This window comes from Pleurodeles waltl, chromosome 11 (assembly GCF_031143425.1).
Source record: "Pleurodeles waltl isolate 20211129_DDA chromosome 11, aPleWal1.hap1.20221129, whole genome shotgun sequence".
Lineage (NCBI taxonomy): Eukaryota > Metazoa > Chordata > Amphibia > Caudata > Salamandridae > Pleurodeles > Pleurodeles waltl.
Window position 1 is genome coordinate 965,972,985 of NC_090450.1, and position 7,614 is coordinate 965,980,598.

Genomic DNA, 7,614 nt, shown 5'->3' on the forward strand with positions numbered 1-7,614 from the left:
GGAATAAGAAAACCCAGCAGGCATCTGGGACTTTGGTTTACAAAGTGACCCTCAGGCTCATTGTTACATTTGCTGAACCAAAAGGCAGTACATTGAGCTGATTGTCTTTCCTCAATTCATCTGCCAAGCCTATGAACAATGTAGTCCAAGTATATTGGATGAGCATATGATAATATTTAAGATTATGAACACAATAAGTAATTTGGGGGCTATGATTTGTTGATCTTGCTAATAAATTGTGGATGGTTAGCAAGGTAAATCAAAACAAAGAGGACACATGTTTAAATCCTTGCCTTCTAAAAGTTAGTAGACCATCACAAAATCCATATTCCAACCTTTTACCCACTGAAGGCATAACAAAATGTCCCATCCTTTTGTGCTAACAATGGTTATAAATTCTGTCCATGGACATTTTGTTAAGAACATGACAGAGATAAGCAGATTTCTACCTGACAGTTCACCCAACTGATGCACCACTTTATGGGTACAAGCGTTTCTTCTATGATAGAGTCATGAGGCCCTCAATTATCAGTCAAGAAGGATTTGCCATAATATCACATTGATAATTGTCTGCTGATCTCCTGTTGTGTCACATCATGCGGAGACAGTTTTTGTACAGCTATACATCACAGTGGTGGATCTTCGGTGGAGGCACCCAGCTAAATGTCCTTTGTAAGTAGCACCATTCATTATCTACTTTACTTTTCAAGGATGTTTCTTTACAACCTTCTTCAGTTTTGCATTATTTGTCTCTGAATCTATATATAATTCTTTCCCTGATTGGCATGTACATATATATATATCCATCTACTCTTGGTATAAAAAAAGTTCATTTAGTTAGATTTAATTGCACCGACTATTGCTAGGTAGAGTGAAAATAATGCCCATAAAAGTACATTTTTAAGGATCAGGCATATATTATGTTTAAAACTATAGACTATTTTAACAAATATGCATTTCCTAGGAAATATATTTTCTCAACAGATTCCAAAAGTAGGATAATGTCAAAGTGTCTATATCAAGGACCTTCTGCATTGCTGAATATAATGACAAAGTATAATTATGTGGGAAAATAAGTCCATTGTGAGGAAATAGTCTATAACTGATGGAGTGAAAGTTTAGAAGAAAACCCGTTAAAGAAAAAAAGACATTCATATTTTATGTAAGTGATTTTCATTTCATGAACTGAGCTGCAAAGCAACAAAGTGTTATACACAATGTGGATTTTGCAATTGCAATGGCAGAAAGAGAATGAAGGGAGAGTAGGTAAAAGGCATATCAGCAAATGGTTTGCAGTGTACAATAATTCAGTGAAAAATATTTCTATGTAACTAGAACTTATTTATCTCATTATATCGTGAAAAGGAGTTCTTGTATTAATGAATAAAGTGATTTTTTTGTTCATCCAGAGGCTTTAGTTCACACTACCCTCAGTCTCAGTTGAAATCTGTACTGAATATCAAACTTTGCAGTCTTTTACAGACTTTTGAGTCCCACTCTTATGTCATGTTGTCTAGCAACAACAACAAAGAACCAATATCTTTTTGTGCATCCAGAGGCTTTATTTCACATTTCCTTCAGATCAAGTTACAATGGGCTTAGATTATAAAATGTTGCAACCATAAGTTAGGTGTGCATTGTCTTAGGTCTGGAAACTATTCTTGCTGTTTATATTCCTTCCAAACACGTTATTTACAATTTTAGAAACTCTATGGAAAATGTATGGGATTCCGATCTTACAAAAAATAGCAGGATTCTGAAGAAATAAAAGTTGTCTGATCAGGAACAGGAGAAATACAGAAAACGTTTATGGCTGTGGTTAATCTGTTAGATCATTGGAAATATAATTGGGAAAAAAATACAATGTATTAGGTCAAGACATTTAAGGATTATTTGGTCAACCTGTAAAAAAAAGAAATCTGTGTTACTATGACTGCAAATCATATTGCAGTGTAAATAGCTTTCCAAAATTATGCAATGCTCTAAAAGAGCTCTATAGAATGTCTCAAGAACGCAGATACCTCAATAAAGTATCAAGGGTTCGATAGCAACAGCAGTTGTATTTTTGTGAGGGGAAGATGATGATGACAGATGCTGGATTTTTATCTGCATCCCATAGAATTTTAAAGATGGTGAGAACAATTGTTTTCGAGCTTGAATGTACCTACGCAATATAGTATTTGTTAATGGAGACAATGGAGCTCTGTCAATTCCCATCTATTTTAACTACTGCATATACTGCTTATATTTCCTATTTGTGCCTTCTACTCTATATCACCAGATGATGTTCCACCCATCCTTTATTTTGCTGCACCTGTTGATGCAGATAGTCTTTGCAGTGCCTCACTGCATCTGTAACAATTCGTTAACTGTACATGAAGTTAAATCTAAAATACACTGTACTGTAGCTACTACCCTGTGAATTGCTGGGTTGTGATCAGCACTGTAGCACTGTGGGTATATCTTTGGTGGAGGAACCCAGCTGAACGTCCTAAGTAAGTAACAGAATCATCACTGTACAATATTTTGAAGAACTGCTTTAGTCTAACATACATTTTCCCCTATATTTTTCTATTTTCATTACTTGAATGTGAACAGATCTTGCTTATGAATGTAACAATTCATATTTCTAATATTGTATCCACACTCATAGCATTTTGATATGTAATTTTGACTGGTTGCTACTAAATGTCATAATTTGCATTTTTATATTCTTGTATTCTTCTAGGATATTTATTGTCAGAAATCTCTGTCTGTTTTACTATTAGCAATCTAGAATGATATTTTGATTCTGTTAGGTAGAAAGTACTGTTACCCTACAAATTGGCATCAGCATTTAAAAAATATCTTTAAATACTATTAATACACAGCAGTTTCTAGGGACGTACATTGAGCTTTATTATGTTGCTGCAAAATTGATTTCCTTTTTGTTTTGTGAGAGATTGAACTCACACCTTGAACACAGTTTCTTAAATTTAGAATATTTTGTGTTCCATCAGTCTAGTTAAAGGTGCCAAAATGTTCATATCTTATTGATTTCACTCTACCTAAAAGCATTCATTTGCAAATATTTTAGTCATTCTTTTCTCAAATAATTCAAAAATTGGACTACCAGTGCCAAGTCTAAACGACAGAAAGAGCATTTGACTGATTGGAGATTGTCCTACATCTAGAAACCATTTAATATCATCCTTATGTTGTAGAAACGCTTAAGAAATGTTACACTATATTCTAGAAAGAACACTGTTCTTAGGAAGAACTAGAGTAGGGAATAAAACAGCTTCAGGTATTGGAAGCCAAAAGACTGTTTTTGGAGTTCTGTATCATAAGTTTATTGAGAAGCATACAGCCATCAATCCTAAATCTAACTCCAAATGCTACCCTGCATTTGGCTGGGTTTGTGCACAGTCTTGTGGCACAGTGTGTTTATCTTCGGTGGAGGAACCCAGCTGAATGTCCTAAGTAAGTGACAGAATTAATATCATCTACTTTGACTGCAAGTTAATATTTTGTAAAATAGTATTGGCTTCCTTATTTTTCTTTTTTACCATCTGCTAGTATTAAGATATCCGCAAAATATGTTGGATCTCATTATGTGTTGTCTAGAGAAATGATCGGGTAATGCAGCATCCAGTATTACTAATACTATGGTGTTCAGTATTAGCTAGGTGCGGAAATAATGTATAGTTATAGAATTATTTTCTAGTTATAAGACATAGCATGTAGAATCAGTGTTGTTTGCAGCAATTCCTGCATGTTTCATTTTTTACAAGCAATATTCATCGTTCTTTTCCCTTTCAAAAAGTAAATGATAAAAATTTCCTCAGGTGAGAGTTTTCAAATACATCTCATGATATTCATTTTATGCATTTCTCTGCGCAAATCTTGACTTTTGCCAAACTTGTCATTAGGGTGGAAATAAGTAATTCTCATGATATTTTTTATATTTCCATGTTTACTTAATGTGCTCAGGAAATAACATTCTATGTACTTTATTGGGAACGATCTTTGATCCAATGACTAATTAGGCAATAGGTCACTAGTTATCCCTTGGTTGGTTTTCTGGGTTCAACAATCAACCAAATGATGGTGTCTTTAGTGGGATAGTTCTTTTCGTTCTGCCTCCAATCCCTGTCTAATTTTAGAGCATTTAAACATAGGATAAATGCTGACAAAGCAAAATAAATATACCTGGGGATCTTTATTCATGTTTTCATGTTTATGCTGCCCATTTCCTCTGACTGGATTTCTACTGAATATATGTTGTTTATCTTTTATCATCCTTTTTGTAATAAGCTAAGATGAAGTGATTTAGTGCCCCATATTGTTATTAGTCAACCTCAATCTAAAGTGCAACATCATTAACACTAAGACAACTGGTTGTTTGCAGCTATGTCTATTCAAACACATTTCAAAAATACATATCTTTTGAGAATGTTTAATGTGTTTTCCTGTATTCAATATCTACTGAGACGATATTGCTTTTTGTATTCTAAAACATATATTTTTTAATTTCTTGGATACATTTTCTATATTTAACAGCATTTATCCTGAGTTATTCCACTTTACAAAAGAGATAGAAAAGGAAAACCAGTTTAACTCTGGACATTTCAAATACATGTAGTATTTAATGGACTATTCAGTAAATTGAATAAACTATCCCAACAACTATGATTTGATATAAACCCTACCAAGTTCTTTGTATTTATTGAGTTTATAATCCAAATGAGAGAGCTACCATTTGGACCGTGTTTTGTGCCCATCTAACAGTTGGAAAAGTTATAGATATCTGATAACGGTAGAAAGTAAAGATAATATATTGATCATTTAAAATATTGCAATATAGCATTGCATTGACTTCAAAGTTCTCTCTATGAGAGTTCAGCTCTAAACTTTTGAAAGTCTTCATTGACTCCATATTTTATCTTCTAAGGCTTGTGAAATAGTTAACACTGAATAACAACTCTTATTATTGATATTGTTGCTGGAACTGCAATATTCTAGCATAATCCTAGAAAACAACAAATTTTCATGTTTGTTAATATTGTTAAATATTGCACATTATGAATATAAAATGTGAGTTGCTTCCCAGTATGTGCTATGTCAGAAAGGAAACTTCATCTGATTGCTCAGTTTTTAGGTCAGTCAGCTCCCATGAACACCTGCAATACTAAATTTATAAATGTGCTACTGTAGAGAGATAGCGTTGCACTAAGCATAGCACTTTGACAAAAAATGTGTGTGTAGGTACAAAATGGAGCTGCCAAAGTTCAAACCCGTTTTGAAGTTGTAAAGTTCTGTGCTTTCAGAATAAACCTTAAATCAGTCTTTTTGTACCAACACCTTGTGTCAAATGCAATCTTCTAATCAGCTTTTAATAATACATCTTATTAGATCAGAGGTCGCTCAGCTGCCGGATTGCTTTTAATGTTCTCTAGAAGAGTTTGCTCACTTTTTATTTAGCTGTTCAATAATCCTTTTCTTTCCCACAAAAAAGAAATACATTTTGTATTTCTAAAAATGATTGCCTGAACAAATTGCAGCAAATTACCATGTTGTAGAAAAGCAATTGAATTTAGGGAAATATAGGCTGGTGCTGGAGATTAGCCCTCCTATATCATTCCTAAAGTGCAACTAAACCTGTGTTTCATTTGGACTTGGGATGCATACATATCTTTTTAACATTTATTTCAGATACATTATTTGGATTGTCACTCTGTGTCCCCAGCAGCACCGATTGTACTGCTACTGCTAATTAGTCTTAGGGATAATGACAGACAGTTTTCAAACAACCTGATTATGTTTCTACTTCTAGAGCATTTTCTCTCTGAATTTCTTTTATGAAATTCAGATCCTCACATGCATAAAACACATAACTGTTCTGAGACACTATGAAAGTCTTTATTCAAACCCATAACTTACATCAGAAGACAATCATCTCAAACGACTGCTGAAGTGAAGTTTTCACTTCAGATAATTCTTTTGCCAAAAAACTATATTTTTCATGCTTTATTACATAGGTCAGATGATGCCATGATATTGTTTGGTCTAAAAACCATTTAGTAGATGTTACAGACATACATCCTGATGGAACATTTCAAAAATATTCACTGGTGAACAAGGTTTCCTTTGCAATTGCGCTTGACAAAGACAGCTAACCAAGACATGCCAAAACTAAATACTTATATTTATCCCAATTTCTAATAATTTTCCTACTTTTCTTGCAGCCGGTGAGACAAAGGGTCCTACTCTGAGCATCTTCCCACCCTCTCAGGAGGAGGTAGAAAAAGACAAGTCCACTGTGGTGTGCCTTTACCAGGACTTCTACCCGGCCTCTGTGGATGTGACCTGGACAGTTGGTGGGCAAACAATTACCAATGGAGTACAGAAAAGCAGAGCTACTAAACAGAGTGAAAATAATCTGTTCATGGCCAGCAGTTACCTGTCTCTGCCCACCACGGACTGGAGCACAAACAAGGAAGTTACCTGTCAGGTCACCCACCAGGGAAAGAGCTTTGCAAAATCTGTCAAGAAATCAGAATGTGTTTAATGTTGAGCACCAGCTAATTGCCAGTGAAAGTTGAGTCAGCTCCTTCTAACGCTTTGGTGATATATAGTTTTTTGACCTGCAGCATTTTTACGGTAAATAACCTACAACTTCCATGAGAAGAAGCACATTAAATGTTGGTGTCAACGTGAGTCATTACAAAATAGTCTCCACTGTAATCTTTCATCAATCATATTCAACATTTAACTTGTAATATCTCCTTTTCAGGAAGTAATTCAACCATTTAAGCCCATATGAACCATTAATGAGAAACAGCTGATCCATTCTGTGGCTCCTTTAGTTTCTTTTGTATTGTCAATAAAATTTGTGTTTTTCATCACATAATATTTTGAAAATGTATTTCTTTCTATTTTGTAGTTAATTTGTTTGAATGTGCATTAATATCAGAGAGTCTATGCTGTTTAAGTGTCCCTGGTTTTCCCTTGACAATGCTGAGCAACTCAGGTAGATAAAAAAGTGCAGCTATTAGTTAACTCTAATGTCTCCCTTCTTCAGACCAGAAAATAAGACCCCACTTATCTGACACAGCGTAGATAAGATATCATTCAAATCCAATCGGCTCCTTCACCCACTCTAATTTATTGGTATTGCATCTGGAAATCACTCCCTTTTATTTTAGTATGCACAGCACATGGTTAAACAGATAGTTGTAATCAAAATTGAACTCCCTTAGGTAGATATCTAGATCTAATGACAGACTAAATGTTAAAGTTTTCTTTGTCAAAGCATCTTTTGGTGTGAGACTCATTGCGAAACAGATGTGTTTCTGTTGGATATTTATTTGCTTGCATGAATAGATTGATTAATGAATAGTACAAAGATTTTGACAACAGACGATAGAATGTCAAAGGTCAGTTGTAGATAATATTGAAAATTCATGATAGATCCAATAAAATTATTGCACAGCTTGGTGACTTTCAAAAGTGCCATATCTTAAATTATCGATCATACCTAACAGCTCAGTGGCTGTCACATGTTTTGACTAAAAGTATGTGAAACAGATTACAATTTCATGTTTCAAATATCTCACGATATACATATCAAAA

The 7,614-nt window shown here is 34.1% G+C and overlaps 1 long non-coding RNA gene across 1 annotated transcript; it reads left to right on the forward strand.

Moving 5' to 3' along the window:
• Positions 1 to 322: 322 nt before the first annotated feature.
• On the forward strand, positions 323 to 6,892 carry LOC138266426 (uncharacterized). The gene is made up of 2 exons (XR_011199516.1): positions 323 to 672; positions 6,228 to 6,892. It is a non-coding gene; the product is annotated as an uncharacterized lncRNA (long non-coding RNA).
• Positions 6,893 to 7,614: the final 722 nt, after the last annotated feature.